The sequence below is a fragment of the Amblyomma maculatum genome, chromosome 6, assembly GCF_055883805.1.
Source record: "Amblyomma maculatum isolate TAMU_Amacu chromosome 6, ASM5588380v1, whole genome shotgun sequence".
Classification (NCBI taxonomy): Eukaryota; Metazoa; Arthropoda; class Arachnida; order Ixodida; family Ixodidae; genus Amblyomma; species Amblyomma maculatum.
In genome coordinates this window covers 102,038,193-102,054,663 of record NC_139349.1, presented here as the reverse complement: position 1 = coordinate 102,054,663, position 16,471 = coordinate 102,038,193, and the positions used below count along the sequence as shown (strand labels likewise).

Here is a 16,471-nt window from a genome sequence, read left to right as displayed (position 1 = left end):
TTCGAAGCTGCTGGTCTCCTTTGCACATCATATCCGACCCACTCGGCACGTTCGCCAATACCCGTTCGTTGCGCCACGCTACCGTGGTGCCAACCGTGTCACCACCGAGCGAGGAGGCACCGCGTACCGCTAGCAGACCGCGCAGCCGATCTATAGCGGCGCCCGGCGGACAACAAAGCCAACCGAGCCGGCCGCTGGGCTGGAAATTGAGTCGCGGCCATTATGTACGCCGCGAGGCGAGCCCCGTCGGTTCGGTCCGCGGGACGAAAGGAAGCCTGGACTGCGAGCCGGCCGCGTGCCGCGAATACGAACGATCGGAAATGAAACGGCGCCCAGACACCGCGGCGCATACGAATGGACGCTAAGCCGCGCCAACGATCTCGGACGGGTCTCTCCTTCCGCGCGCTCCGCTGCTGGATGGAGGCTGCGCCCGCGTCCCCCTCGCTCCTGTGCTGTCGGGCCGGCTCAACCGACGCCGTCGCCGCTGCGTCGTGGCATATATAGGAGAGGCGAGGCACCGCTGCTGCCGTCGAACATGGGTTAGGGTTTCGACCACTGGTTTCGACGACGCTCTGCGTCGGAAGATTTGCGAGAGTTCCCGTGGCCGGCCTGGCCCGATCGATGGGCTTCGCGCGAAAACTGTCAGGGCTCTGACAACTCGGTCACAGCATGTACTTAGGTCTCTGAGATGTGGGATGCAAGACTCCAGATTCTGAAAAATTTCTTATGCATCTCTCTATAGCTTTCTTCTCTCCCCTCAGTGAAAAAGCAAAACAAAAAAAAGCCCCGTTTCGAGTAGCAGAAAAACGTTTTTGCCCTTTCGCACATCATCTTTGTTGGGTGCAGGCCTGTAAAAACCGATATTGTAGTGTACTAAAACCAAAAACTGCATTTGTTCAATGCTCTATAGGACATTTCTTAGTTCATTATGCGATAATTTGTAATAAAATGCTAATTTATTTATTTATTTATTTCGGATACCTCGAGGGCCCTTGGGTGAGGGCTTTACATGAGGGGTAGGCAAACAACCTGGTGATGGCTTTCTTGAAATGATCCGGGCTTGTATGAAGGATGGCACTTGTGGGAAGATTGTTCCAGTCACGAGCTGTTTGAACAAAGAAGGAGTGAAGATGGGTGACAGCGCAAGCAGGTGGAGGGTAAACGGCCTTAGGGTGGCTTGTGCGGGCTGAAGAACGATGAGCAGGCTGAATAGGACAGTTATAAGGAAAACTGTGAAACATTTTATAGTATACATGACTGCCTCGCCTGTAACATGCCTGTAACTGCCTTGCATATACATGACTGCCTCGCCTGTAATAGCGCTGCGTAAAATTCACGTAGTAAGCTAATCGCTTGATTCTCACGCAGTTGCGCTGTTAATGTGGTGTAAGAGTGAAATGGCGGCTTGAAAATTGTTTTCTTCAACTCGTCATTTAAAAAAAAAAGAACAACAAAACAAAGGGCAACGAGGAAACGCTTATGCCTTTCTTTTTCTGCTGCTGTGCAATTAAGGCGTCTAATAGGATGTTCTTGCTAAATAATGGCACATCACTTCTTCCCTCTGAAATTTACACACAACTGAAGTGCGGGAGCCAAAACTTTGCTGTATTTAACATCTCCACCTGATGTGTAGTCAACCCTACCATGAGGAGTCCAGAACATTGACTCGAAAACTTGCTGCACATGACTGTTTTAATCAGCATATGCTCATCAGTGTGCAAAAATGTCCGCATTGTATTTACAACGCTGATATAACGGCCTTAATTAAAGGGCTTGAAGGGGTGGTTCTGAAGAGGCTTAAGTTTCTGCACTAGTGCGAAGAAATGTGCCACTCTGTAGTGCGCTTTTTTTATGGTGCAGCCATAGTTCGCACTGCAGCTACCCGGTGACGTATGCTTTAGAGTTTATTTCCGATCTGTTTATAAGCATCTATGCGAGATTCGATATAACGTAGCACATTATTGTGCGAAATCTTTCAGCTAAGATGCTGGAATTCTTGTCAAGAACTATCGACGGCAGTGCTCAATGCTAAACATCATAGGCAATGAGTTCAATTATAATTTGACAAGTTGAACATAAACTACATAACCGTATTAGTCGCCTCTAGAATGTAAGTATTCATGGAACCCTGCATTCCTTGCAAACTGTGGTGCTTTTGAATACTAACTAGGATTTGAAAAGTATAAATGAAAGAGCGCCGGACTGAGATGTGAGGTGACGAAGTAAAGGCAGAAAAAAAAAAACACACAAAAAAAACACAACCCTTTTGGCTATGTTACGCCTTAGACTAGAAGCTGTTAACAGCAGCGATGGAGTAATCCGTCCTCAAAATGCGTCATCACAGTTTTAGACGAAATGCAATCCACTTGAAATTCAAGAGCTCCCAAGCTCTCATTGATGTCACCCTCGGTCCGTCTAAGGTCCGCAGCGGAAAGCTTGAAAACTGGGCGATTTAATATGGAAAAGCAAGAGGGTTGGTTCCATATAAGCTTCGAATATTAGCCTTAGCGAAAGTTGCAGGACACGTTTCAAAACACAAAACATGTAACTAATTTCACATTTAGGCACTAATTGCCAATTATTATTCAGCAGTACGTTGACCGCCTACTACAGAACATCCTGTTCCTGGGCGGCCTGCTGCATTTTGTTGCTATGCAAGATGATTTCTAAAGCTGAGAGGTTGACAATGGGGCCCTGCAGTGATTTGATCATGCGACCTTTTGAGCTTTCTTCGTCGCAGAACGTGGCAGCAAATTTGGCATTCCTATAATAAGTTTCTCTCCCTCTCCCCCTTTGACCCAGTACCTTAAAATTTCCCCCTGCCATATAATGGCTGCTTGAGATCGTCGAGTTGTCAGATTCAGTGGGCACAGATCACCCTGGTGTGAGGACCTCAGCCGAGTTGCATGACATTATGCAGCGCTCAGGAGCCAGCAGTGACGAAACAGGGCGCGTGAAGCAAGGCCTCCTTCTCTTCAGAGTTTTAATCGCGTCACCAAGAAGTACCAGAGCCAGCATTCGAAGGCTCGCTCTCATCATAGCGGTGGGTACACAAGGCTGGGGACGCATGGTGACCCAGAGATCTGTGAGTCGAAAACTGCTCTGCTTCAAATAAAGTTTTGCACATCGTGCAACGGGCTGCTGCTTGAAAGGTGCCACTTGCGATGAACTGTAGGAAGGTTGACGCTCACAGAGGCGAAATCGAGTAAGAAATGGAGAAGATATTACGTGTTCAGGCACACTGGATACAGCTAAACATTTTATGCAATTCATCGAAAGTAGCGAAACTGATTGCTTTCGTCCGGAGCCATACACTGTGTGTCTCGATACGCTCCGTCAACATTCCAGAACCAAAGTTAATCGAAAACTTTTGTCAACATTTTTCAAACTTCAGGACCGCCCACAACGGAGGAGTTCCGCTACATGGATTACAATTTATCTCGATTCCTTACTTTTCACAAAAGCTGTTTATTCAATATTTCTACAGCGGTCGCTTGTTAGGAAGAATAAATATCTGGGCGACACTGTTCGTAAACGTTCTGTCTTCGTGGTCACAATGGGGCAAGGTACAAAGGTGTTCAGATATCACGTATACCGTATATAAGTTACATGCACAAAACCCAAGTGACAGTCAACAAATGCCACCTCCTTTACCCACCCTGCATAATTTCTACTGAACCATTATTTCGTTTCATTAATGAATCATGTCTTGTCGTGTCATGGATGCATGGAAAACGTAAATCCTAAGAGCATGCCCTGGTTGCAATCTCCCAAACAGTTCGCATCACATCTCAATCAGATCGCAGAGGCCTGGCTCAGAGCTTCAGCTTACAGTGTGCCTAATTGTCGTTCTGCTTCACATGCCTAATTAAGTGTTCAATCAAACGCGCCATCTGTTGCTAATTCAAACTAATTATAGAGTAAAACAAAGTAATACAAGCTGCGTGAAGTGAGGTTGTGTGATATTTAAATCGGCGAGTTAAGCAGCCTCTAGAAAAGTCCTTCTCCGTCCCTCACAACATGAAGTCCCGGCATATTACAGACAACGGCTCCTTCCATTGAAAAAAAAAAAAGAAAAAAAAACCATTATATTTTCAGTCACGCTGCTTTTCGTAATGCCGCCAAATTGATTTATCTGCATTATTCGCTCCCACCATAATATATATATATATATATATATATATATATATATATATATATATATATATATATATATATATATATATATATATATATATATAAACGTTACAGCGAGTTCCCTTCTAAACGGTCATACTTTGGCGTCTAAGGACGTGTCGATTTCCTTGTATCATGCATGACGCAATTATAAAAGCGCCGAGCAAAAGGTCTTGGCGGTGTAAGGTTTATCCCAACCATTCGTTGCCGATATCAGCCGCTATCATCGGTCTCAAAGATGGAAGAGAGGACCCTTTCGAAATGCGACAGTTTCGAGGAAAGCTGCATTCTGTGACGATAACGAAATCACGGGAATCGCACATTGAACAGCCCGTTCCGACAAAGTGCAAGATTTCGCCACATTCAACCCATATACGTATGTGTATATTATCGATTACCGCCGGCACAGGGAGGCTATGCGTTCTTCATACAAGTGTATCCCATTATCCTTGACTCGAAGAGTCTGAAACGATAACAATAAAAAAAATTCGTCCTTTAAATCAGCTATAGGATATAGCCAACTCTGCTTTTAAAGTCGTAGGAGCACAGGAAAAATAAATTAAGATAAAAGAAAGGGCGACCGCGACACGCTCTTAAAGTGTCTCGTCGTACCTGTGCCAGCAATCGAAATGTGTGCGCAAAGAAGGCAGTCGGCTTCTTGCGACCATGTGCTATCTGATAAGCCACGCGCATGCAAGCTATGCCTCAACCCGCGCACGACGACTCCGACGACCACCGCCATGGCCCGCGTATACAGCGACTTGCAGCAGCACCCTTTAGCCGCTGCGTACACTATGCAACACCGCTCGCTCGTCGGCACATCGACGATTACGCCAGCTCGTGTCGTGCCCTCTCTTCCACCGCATGCCTACATCTTACATGCACACACGCCGTCAGCGTCGCCGAAGACGACGACTAGGCGGGCGATTTGCAAGAAATAACGTGTCGTATCGCGCTGGCACGCGCGCGCTAGAGCTGTACCCCTTCGACGGTGCCTGGCGACAAATTGACTTGCAAATTGGCCATTTTGTCGTCGCCGTCGCCAGAATTATTTTATTGCTCGCCACGACACACACCGAGCCACCACCCACATGTATACGAACTCCGCTGAGCCCTGGCGAAGCGTGGAAGCGAAGAAAACACACACAGCCACATGAAACAGGAATCGGAATCTATTTTGGCTTTCGGAAAAACACGATTTGCGTCTGCCTCCCCCCCCCCCCCCCCCCCTTTTCTCTGTACGGCAGCAGACATACAAGTGGCGTGGGCTTCGGGGGAAAAAAAAAAAATGTATACGTGGTCGTCGTCGGCGCACATTTGGCTGTTAGTTACTTGTGGCTTTCTTGTTTTTGCTGCTCGTTCTGCCGCGGGCGGCAGCACCGGAGGCGAGAAGCGAGATATGTATACACGGAGATTTCGGGCACACACACACGCGTCTTGGAGGTTCCACCCTTCCTTCCTTTTTGGAGCCGAGCTGCAGCGAGCTGGCAAGGAAACGAGAGATAACGCTGCTGCCTCGGCGCAGTTTGGAAGCACGCCTGCGTGATGTATGGCCGTGTAAGCGGTCGCGTGTGAAATACTCGCGCGCTCTTTCTTGGCGTCGTGAGAAGGAGACCCGCGCCATTCCCATGGGGGCACCACGCCGCCGCTCTGTGCGCGGACGCGCCGAGCAGTGCTGCTGCTATCTAGGCGATGGCGCTGCCATAGCTGAGACTGCGGCTAGCCTGCTGGAGCGACCCGTTTCCCCGCTTCCATCGCCAAAGTGTGCGAGCGCGATGCGCGGGAAAGATTACTTTGTCGCCATTCCTTGCCGTGCTAGTAGTAATAGACGATGAGCTCGAGGAAATTGGACATCTGTCCTTGTTCTGGAGGGGCAAAATATTATATTGGAGCTGGAGCCTTTGAACAGTCTCGGCTCCGAGGAGCGCTTTTCTTCGCGAATGTTGCTGTTTTATCATATAGTGTTGACCGATATCATCACTTATCTTCATCTCTCTAGAATCCAAATTTGTTCACCTACTACTTAGTACTAGTGCAGCGTACACTTAGCCCGCAAAACTAAGATCACCTTCAACATCTGCAACTTTGGCTCAAAGGCAATGGCGCTCGGCAGTTGAGAACAAGGTCGCGGGTTCGAATCTTCGGTAGCCGCATTTTGAAGAAAGCAAAATATAAAACCGCTGCTGAAGTTAAGTAACTCCGGCTGGTGGAAATTAATCCACAGTCCTCCAGTATACGGTGCTTCCGTATACCTTGTGTGCAGCTTGGTGACGTTAAGCTCCACATACCTTTCTGTGTTTTCCCTGAGACATAATGTTCTCTTTCATTCCCCAGATCATGATCCGGTATAGGTTCATGCTCTAGACTTTGCCATCATTTCAGCTATTGAAGATAGCGCGTGCATTCGACACTTTGACTACTTCCGTTTCCGTGCAGTCGCCCCATGGAATGAGAGTTAAAAAAAAAAATGTCCTGCCTTTGGGTACTCCACTCAAATTTGATGTTAAAATTCCCAAACTTTTTTCAAATGTGAATGTGGGACAGGTGACATTAACGCCGCCAATTCAGCCTTATATATATCCTTGCACTGAAGTCTTACGAAAAGAAATGTTCTTATCTTTACGCTCGTATTGGGCCGTCCCATATAATGCGGCCATCAGTTTTCAAGCATCTAAGCAACGACTTTTGCTCGTAGATGCAAACGAAAAAAAAAAAAAAAACAATCTCAAGAGCTTATAAATGACCAGATATACCAACATGTAGCCTTGCGTAGCCAATGCACGAGTGATACGTTTTATTGCTATATAAGACTATTGGGCAACCAATCATTCTTTATATTTCATTACGCACATCCCGCCGGCCACGTGCATGGCGCTGCCGCCGAACCCTCGATGGCGGCACCGCGACATCCATGTTTACGGCTTCGACAAGCTCCGTCGGTGTCGCCCTTCCGATAAGGTGCCGAGTCGGGTGCAATCGCCGTGTCGCGTTCACATATGCAAATCAGGGTCCGCAGAAACAACTCATGCAAGACGACGATAGAGCAGGAATAGTTTCAGGGGTCTGTTTTTTTTCTTCCCCTCGACTGCGCTGCGACGTTATCTGGTTACAGCCTTACCTTGAGGAGAGTTTTTTCTCCGCGCCGAAAGATAGGGACTAATGGCGCGGAAAACGTGCAATCTGAATGGACCTTTAGAACGTGTTTAATTAGCGCCGTGGCCAGTCACGCCTTTCGCGTTAGGTTATAATGAAAAAAAAAAAAAAAACATATATGGGCCGCGCCATCGATATCGACAGCGCTCTAGCTCTGCTTTACTTCAGGGCGTCGGCAACAAAAACAGCGCTGGTTACCACGCACATTGTTGAGTTTGCATTAGGCGTGCGCTGCTCGCGAACCGGGCGCGAGATACCAAACTCGCCTCCGCGAACCCCCTGAGACAGAGTTCATGCTGAGATCTAGTTTCTTTCTATCGCTTTCGTTCTTTTTTGCTATATAGTCAAGGGCATTGCGAGGTGTTTAAGCACGGGATGGTAAGAAGGCCACTCCGAACCTGCACTCACCTAATTCCTCGCTGCCGCTTTTTCTCCGTGTTCGCCAGGTGCGCGGGATGGCGTTCCTCGAGGAAACAAGGTTGCGGGTACAGAGGTCCTGCAGAACCATGCACAGCGCGGCTGGCTTCGAAGAGGCTTCTGTTCTCGTACAACGCACCCCCCGGGATCGACAACCGTGGCGTTGTGGTATAGTGCCCAGCGGCGAATGCATGACATTAAAGAAACGCAGAGTACGGACAGGAAAAGGGTAAGGGAAAGCTGAGTTTGGTTGGCCGGCCAGAAGCTGAAAGTGGCCTTCGGTCCAAAAGTCATACTACAGCCTGCCTGTTTTTGGTTGTTACCTCCTAAATGTCGTGCGGATGGGCCAGCATGTGTCATCGCCTTCACAGACGTCACCAGTTTGATAAACAGAACGCTGCACAGGGCTTTCAGGCTACAGATAAGTTTAAGCGTAGAAGCGTAGCCAAACGACAGTTGGCGATTAACCGCAGACCGCTGAACCTGGCTCGCAGAGAATCATTTTTGCCCATGCTAACCCGGCGTCGCGCTAGACGAACTCGACTATATCGCCTGGCTTTCAGTGTGGCGGGCGCAACAAGTGGGGTATAGATAAGCGCACGTGATAAGGTAGGTAAGTTCAGCGGTACGTCCGCATGCGTTTCACACGTGGAGTGAATTCACGCGCAAAATATATGCGGGCCAAGCATGCGGACCACAATGCAGCATGGCACGTCTCCCATTACCGCATACGGCACCGGATCTGGGGATATTTTCAGGGTGTCTATTTTTCCTTGAACGTGCTATTCATTGATTTTGTGACCAGATTTACTCTGCGCTCTCCAAGAAGCACTGCAAAATGGGCCGTTTCTGGGATTTCAATGAAATATATTCCTTGTAAAATGAACTTACCCCTTGAAGGCATGAGTCTTTTTAAGTAAGTCATGAAAGTGAAAAATTTTATTGGATGAGAAATTAAAGAGAGAACTATAAAATAAATATAAATTATAGGACACTACCCAGTGATGGAGTGAAATGAGGTGGGCTCCGAAACAAAATATAATTTTTGTTTGTTCTGAGTTGCTCCCAATTTTTTTTCATGGTGAGGGATTGTACAGTGGATATGACGATGCTAGAATTACCGTAAACAACTGAAAAAGCGCGCCATGCAGAGTGTCATGTACCGCGGAACGCAGGCTGAACTCGGATTTAATGCTGTTAGACAAAACTACAGAAGTTGCTTACGATGCAATAATATTCAGTGTTATAAAAGCAGTTGTCTATATAAACACATCCAATAAATTGGACTACACATCAAGATAGCTTGCTTTCCTTTCTCTACTGCTCTATTTTCGTTTCATGCTGTTGCCGCTGTGTGTCCGTGTCATTCGGACTCTCGTGCACCAATTCAGTAAGCTCTTTTTCTTTCTTTCTTTTTTTTTTTTTTTGGGGGGGGGGGGGGGGGGGGGGGGGGGCGAGGTGGCTAAAGACAACGTGGAATTTCCCCGGCAATAATGCAGCTGCGATATAAGGTCGATATATATTGATATATACAGTTAGCATTTACATCTGTGTCCATTTAAAGAGACAATAAGTGTGTACTACCATGCTCTGCCTTGGATGCATGCATCTCACGACGTATATATATATATATATATATATATATATATATATATATATATATATATATATATATATATATATATATATGCCCTTTTTCTATGCTATATAGCAAGCGTCATGTTTATAGCTTCATTTAACCAACCTGTCTGCTTCTTTTTACTTTAGAAATGGCAGGTGAGAGGCTTTTCCGTATTGTGAGCACCGGAAATGTCTTGCGAAACAATGAGAAACTATGTTTCGCGTGTGGCACTGTAACAATTCTAAAGCTTCTATTCTCGCACTCCTTCTGTAGCACCATCACCCTCTCAGCCCACTTTCCTTGCATTTTTCATTATGTGCCTCCCAAAGACCCCCCGCTCTCTCTCCCTCTTCCAACACACTTCCACTTTTGTTTTTAATATGTGCCGCAGGACTGCTGGTGGAGTTGTGCACCTCCAGAACGCCTGCTTTAATTTTGGGCAGTCACTCCGGCATTATATTTAGGCACGCATTATAAAACAAACTTTCGCCCACAGATTTACGCAGTTGCTGTTGGCGTCTTACCTGTTCCAACCTCCGCATCCCCTCTTCTGCCGGCCTATACCTGGCCCATCGCACGTGTCTGCATGGAGGTGAGGAGAGAGAAGGGGGGGGGGGGGGGTGCTGTATACTCATATAGAGTTTACAGCCGCGAGTCTGGAGTAAATAACGATGCATCCCTTTGGCGGAGAGATTTAGACTGTCATGCGTGGCACTTCTTCAGCAGTGTCAACTGGCCCGAAACAATGAGAATTTCTCGCGACGACCGTTCCGTCGCAGTCACGATGCCGCTGCGTCGTTTGCATCTCGCAGAACGACTTCTTGCCTCTCTCTCCTCATCAACATCCCCCCTCCTTCTTCCCCCCACTCAGATGTCCCATGCCGCTGCGGCGTGCGCAACTGCACGCGATGTGGCGCGGCGGTGTCTGGCTTGTGACACGTTTTAGTGCGCGTCCATTGTTTCAATTTACGGTGCTGTCGTACGCAGATGCCCCAGCTGCCCCTTCCCTGTACTTAGCTAGCGGCATAAGAGCTCTTCTTTTAATGGCTTTTCCAGGGAAAGTTCATCCCTGTACGGAGAGCGCAATTTCATTCGTCTTCGCATATGACGAAAAAGAGATGCATGCTTCGGGTGAATCGCGAGTTTTCGCAAGCAGTTTAGATTACACAAACGCTATACGTATTGCTGGGACGTAAACAATACCGGCGTTTTGTGCTTTCATCTCGGGGGAAAGAAGCGATGTGAGATCTAAGGGGCGGTGTTTTATCTAAATTTTGGTCAGTTGCTAACTAGCGCAGCTTTTTCTAACGCGTGCAAATAACGAGCGCTGCGTTCTTAACGAAGATGAGCAAAAGGGCACACCTGAGTGAAAAATAATAGTGTGATAAGAATTACGCATCAGGAAGAACATTAGGTAGTCTTAAAGCAGTTCGGGGAACTTGCAGGAGGTGTTTTTGTGTGGTTTAGAGCAATACCTATAAATTTTACCTAATTTCGGTAACGAGAACCTGTGCTAGCTGTGTAAGATGAGATAAAATTATACGCCTCCATTACAGCACGTCAAATCAAAAGGTTGGATTCGTTCATGATTCGTTTCAGAAGTTCGGCCTAACTTCGATTTCACGTTACAAGCTGCTGAGGCCTACTTGAGAGAAAAACTGGCACGAGGCTATCTACAATTGGCGTCAGGGGGGCCCACTGCAGGATCAGTGAGTGCAACTTCGAGGGGAAAAGGCAAAGTGAGTTTTTATAGCACACGTCGTTCTTTTTTTTTTTTTTTTTTCTTTTCATGCGAAGCACATATGGCTTCGTTTCAGCGGAAAGTTAATGTCGTAACGCTTTGAAATCGTGACACCGCGTGACATGGTCGAGCGTGGTGACGGGCTAAAGGTCACTTGCCAGCTATACACTTGGTTACGGTCAGGTGTGTCCGAACGTGCCTGCGAACATCTAAATAGGTTTTCGCAAGCATAGAAGGCCCTACGCTAGCTACGGAATGTATCGACGTCGGTCAAGGTACTTGACCTGTGGTCCATGAAGAGAGGCGCGCTGGGAGAAGTATATTAGTATATTTGTCCGAAGTATAATTGGCAAGGAAGCAGTCGATAACAACAGGCAACAGGCGAGAGCCAAAAATAGAACGAATGCTGAGTGCGTATGCATGCGTTGTTCCTGGGACTCTCGAAGACCCTGTAGCTAGACGTTGTCATCGCAGAGATTACGTGTCGTACTCGTCAGACATCGTTGTGGGGGACTTAGACAGGTACTTAAGGCATCTACGAAGTTCCATGACGTGATGTACAATAGGGTGAGTTGGCGACCCAGCGATGCCCTCCTGACAAATCGCTACACATTCTTTGCTCTTGACTTCCACACTCGAAACATGGTGGACGACATGAAGTACGTCCATAACTAGCGCATTCACTACAGAGTTGTCACTTAATGTTCTGCCGCGTGTCTTAGTCTCAGTGTCCTAGTGTCCTCAAATGAGCTGTAATTACTGAAGTCAAAAACCAACAATGCTATCATATTGCGTTATGAAGCGTGTTGTATCACCACACAGCGATGGTCACTGCAAGACGAAGAAGAGCCAGCTGCCAGAAGACTACCAGCTGACGGCGTCTGGGCACCGGATGTACAGGGTCGTTCGCTCTTAGGGTGAACATGCGACCGCGTGGCCGCTTTCTCCGTAGCCTCTGTGCGTCCGACACGGTTGAGCACAGGAGCGAAATGACACCCTATGCGAGGCACTCAGATCTATCATCGGCTGGTATACACACTGCTTCGATATGCCGTATCGAACGCAACGTCCATTCGAAGAGGGAGCCGTTGCATGTTCGCCACGACCCTGCACTCGAAAAGCCTTTAAAGACCGAAGACGACGATTCCGAGATTCCGAGTACGGTTACAGTTTCAAATAATTGTTTAATAAGATAAGCTCTAATGGCTTCTCAACTTTATGGCCTTCCAACTTTATGACTTTATGCTGACCGTCTTGTATAAAATGAATACCGTGTCTTAAAGAGAATGAAGTGTTTGCAATGTTTCAGTATGGCACGTAAAAGCACATATAAAGGCACATAACGAGGCTTACTCAGAGTTCATGTAATTAATTAAAACTTGCTCACCGATTACATAACACTTCACTGCAAACCGCCAGGAAAGTATCCAAATATAGCTTTGTGGGACACCTTTTAATCGCGAGGCAAATGTGGGATATCGTAAGATACTCCTTGCATACGTTTAAGAAAATTCTTTCAGCTCATTATGCGTGGCGAGAACTTTTAAAAATTTATCCTGCGGTCGTACAAAGTATTTAAAACTGCCGCTGAAAACGAATGGGTTTTTGTTTTTGAAAGTTACAGTAAATCGACCATGGAATATTGTAGGTTACTTATCGTTAGCATACTGATAAAAATGGTCTAAGCTCTGAATGCGTAGCAAAGTTCAATTCTGAAGTTTATCTTGAGCTCACAAGCAATTCAGACTGTCAAAGAAAGCGAATGGGCGAATGAGATGCATCTTTGAAAATAAACAGCAGGAAATTACAAGCCTGCACAAAAAGGATCTATATTTTATTTGTTAATGACCAGTTAGGCAATATATGTGAAATATTACGTTTTAACTCAATTCCTCAAAATTCGTTCAATGTTTCTGAGTGTGTATAATTCGAAAACAATGTGTGCAACCCATGGCACGAAGCCTGTCCACATGTACTATAAAATTTTCCCCTCTTCTTTAATTGGATACATGGCTCTATTCACGCAGCGTATGGCAATGCACGTGCATGGCCAGAAATTCATTGTTCAGAAATGTCTCATATAGGTACTTTATTATTGCAACGAAATGTGTACTTTTTCATGCAAGCAAAGAAACTCGACAACCAAGTCATCAACATTTGCACAGTTTTGCACCTCACATCATTTTTCCTAAATGTCTAAACATCATTGCCTAGCGAAATGCACATCCCTTTTCATTTGCAACAAAAACTTGAGGTGGATAGGAACTCGGAAGTTGAAAGCTTTTAACGTGCTCCAGCCGTTGTGACGGCCGAGAAATTCGAGAAACAAATAGTCACACAATATTTAACTAAGCTTGCTTAAAGTTTCTTCGGGAGGCGAGTGTGGTGTTTTAAGCGCTGCAAATGTGTGCAGAAATGCACTAAAACGGAGATACGTCGTCACTGGAAAAGTTTTTAACAGCTCTGCACAGTAGCGAGAACTTTGCTGTTTCCACAGTGCCATTTTCAGTTATGTACACGAAGAAAATAGCGTAGGGCTTTTAGATTTTAGTCACGCTGCAGAAACCGTTAGCTGAAGCCGATGTGTCGAGATATGTTACAAATCTGCATCTGTACTTGCATACGTAGTACCTTGTCGGCAGTTAGAAACGATCTGCTTAAAACTGCAGTTTTGCACATTCCTCAACTGCACCTGTGCCATGCAATGTGTCATCAGCCAGTGCTTCACTAATAACTTCACGAATAATCAAGTATACTGCAATAACAACTATAGGGCGTCTGAATTTTGATGATCATTCCTGAACGAAGCCCTGGGTGCTGAGCACATACGCTGCTGTAGCAGTCGTATTTGTTGATAATTCATATACGAAAATTCGAATTACTCATTATAATTTCCTCCCCGGACCTATGCTATCGGCCCAGTTCCCTTTTAAGCAGTAGCTCAAACAGCTCGTACAGCGCGTTCAGCTGAAACGCTGCCGGTGCCGTAATAGTATACACAGGAGCTGTCGGCCCCGCGTGTCAGAAATAATCGGGGGGCTGCGTAAAAAAAAAAAAAAAAAACATTGTATTATGGTAATTTGTGGTTCTAGTGATGGAGGATTGATTAGGATGTGAAAGGCGATAGCGAGTTAATGAAATCATTGCAATTAATTGATGAATTAAACAAACGACAAAAATAGGAAGATGGGAAAATAGGGTTAAGGTGTGAAAATGTTCCCTATTAAAAGATGATGTTTAATGATGTCAATTAAAAATTTGCAGTGTGTAGTTGATGAGATAGTCAATTTAAATAATTGAAGAAAAATTGGAAGAGGGGGGCTTCAAAGACGTCAAACTGATCAGAATGAAAATTGCCATTGCTTGTTGATGCTAATTAAGAAAATTACTCTTGTGATTGTCAATTAATGAATTGAAATAAGAGAAAATGAAAAATCAGAAAAAAGGGTTCAGAGATGTCAGAATGTTGAAAGCGAACGCTTGATTATGCAAATAGAAACATTTAGAGCGTGAATTATTCAATCAATCGAAATAATTCAACAGAAAAATTGTAAAAAGAGCGAATCAAAGTTGTCAAAATGCTCTAAATGAGAACTCAATGATTGATAATGCTTATTAATTAAATTTAAAATGTGTATTTGGTCAATTATTTGAAATAATTGAGAAATGAAACATTAGAAAAAAGGTAGGGTACAAAGGTGTCAAATGCTCACAATTTAAGCCAAAGTTTTCTGATGCTATCCCTGTATATAAAAACATTTAAAGCATAAAAATCGTGAAAGAAGATTGTCCATGTGTGTGAAACGCTACTGCGTCATACCTTTTAACGGTGTAGTTCGTGCGTTGCATCGAACGAAAACAGCGCGTTCCGCTGAACACGCCCCGAGGTTTATTAAGTTTCAAGAAGTGTCGGAGCTTACCGATGACGTCATCGCCTAGCAGGCTATAAGCAAAATATATAAAACAAATAAACATTGATAAAACAGCGTCCGTGAGCGCTTGCTATCGCGTCATACCCTTAACGGCAGAGCCTGTATCCCCTTAATTGTTTCTCTTTTTTTTTTTATTCTTGTCGCTAAAAATGTAATTATGCTATGTCTGCTGTCTTTTTTCTGTCAGCATGAGGTTGAAGATCGCTTGTGTAGTGATGGTTCAAAAGTGCGTAGCGAGCTTGCAAGCTCTTATATTTCAAAGGCACATAGCTCCCACCTCACCACAAATTATACACTCTCATATAAGTTCCTTCAAGTTTATTGCGTTTGGCTGCATTCCTTAGAACTGCTGATTGAGGGAAGGTACTGGCCTGGGCACAAACAAAATATTGGCAACATCCGAAGTGCAGATGAAAATTTCAAATGCCAAAAATGGTAATGACGGGAATGACTTATCATTCTCTTCAAGAACATTTTTTTTTTCTCCAGAAACTACAAACTTCCAATAGAGAGCGTGAAAAACGTGCACCACCAATAATACGGCTTTCCGAAGCCGATATAGAGAAATTCGTCCATTTGCATTAGGCCTCAGCTCGCGCATGAATGCCTTCGACCAACACACTTTCAACACCATCTGAGTTCACCTACATATCTGAAAGGCCAAGAATGCAAAGGCACTTGATGAACAGAAGGTGCAAACCAAGGAAGAAAACAAGGCACTCTGAACAGTTCTATTGCACGGCGCATCTTCCTGAGCACACAAAACAAAAAGTGAAATAAAAAACAATCGAGAAGAGATAGAGAGCACATCAGTCATACAGGCGTCGTGAAATATGGGACGGGCGGATCATATAGCTTTCTTCATAAATATCAATGTATCTCGCCAGAGACAATCACTACATTGTATACGTACCCTACACGACAGACTAAAGTACCACGTATAAGAGGCCAACTCACAGTAGCAGAAGCGTGGTATAAAACAGCTACGGAGCACCACAATGACAAATGATCACGTCACGCACTTCCCAGGCCTTCAATAAGGCACCAGCTGTGATGAGATGTGGAAAGGGAGGGGGGGGGGGGGGGGGGGGGGGGGGGGGGGGGGGGCGGTCGTTTTAAAAAGCATCAATGAACAAGCTGTTTCTTTCTGCCTGTTAGATGTGCATCCTGACTGTCTGGACTAAACCAAAGTGCACGTGGTCCAGAGATGCATCGTGCCCACAGCAGCGTATACATATAGATATACGGAAAGCTTGTATAGCAGAAGAGGATTATTCATTAAATAATAGTGTCGAATGTAGAAGAACGCTGGACTTCAAGTTACGGCTGACTGACTCTTTTCAGTAACAGAAACAACACAAAGGCCGCACGAGTATACTGACGTCCGATTACCCCCCCCACCCCCCCCCCCCCCCCCCCCCTCCTGAAGAA

The 16,471-nt window shown here is 45.5% G+C and overlaps 1 protein-coding gene across 1 annotated transcript in view; it reads right to left on the bottom strand.

The window, feature by feature from the left end:
• Positions 1-7,991, bottom strand: part of LOC146186459 (homeotic protein ultrabithorax-like) — a 449,712-nt gene extending 441,721 nt beyond the window's left edge. The window contains exon 1 of the transcript XR_014708111.1: positions 7,738-7,991. The gene's annotated coding sequence lies outside the window, so the exon portion shown is untranslated. The remainder of the gene's footprint in view (positions 1-7,737) is intronic.
• Positions 7,992-16,471: the final 8,480 nt, after the last annotated feature.